A 253-nucleotide genomic window follows, 5' to 3' on the forward strand; every position below is an offset into this window, starting at 1 on the left:
CTGCTTGGTCCCCGTCCCTCCAAAAGGACCTGAGCCACAGAAAAAGGAGCCGGCGTTTGCACTAGTAGGAGCTGCTGCAGCTCCTTACAGGCCTGCCTTCTGCTTGCCTGCGCCTCTGGGCGAGTTTAAAGCAAAAAAGGCTTTAAAGGAGGAGATGGAAGAGCTGCCGCAGCCCACCTTATTCTCAGCCAGGGCCTCCTTGGCCAGGTACCATTCACGCTTCACCTTGACCTCCACAGACTCGGGAACGTCA

This window comes from Phaethon lepturus, unplaced genomic scaffold (assembly GCF_000687285.1).
Source record: "Phaethon lepturus isolate BGI_N335 unplaced genomic scaffold, ASM68728v1 scaffold29428, whole genome shotgun sequence".
Classification (NCBI taxonomy): domain Eukaryota; kingdom Metazoa; phylum Chordata; class Aves; order Phaethontiformes; family Phaethontidae; genus Phaethon; species Phaethon lepturus.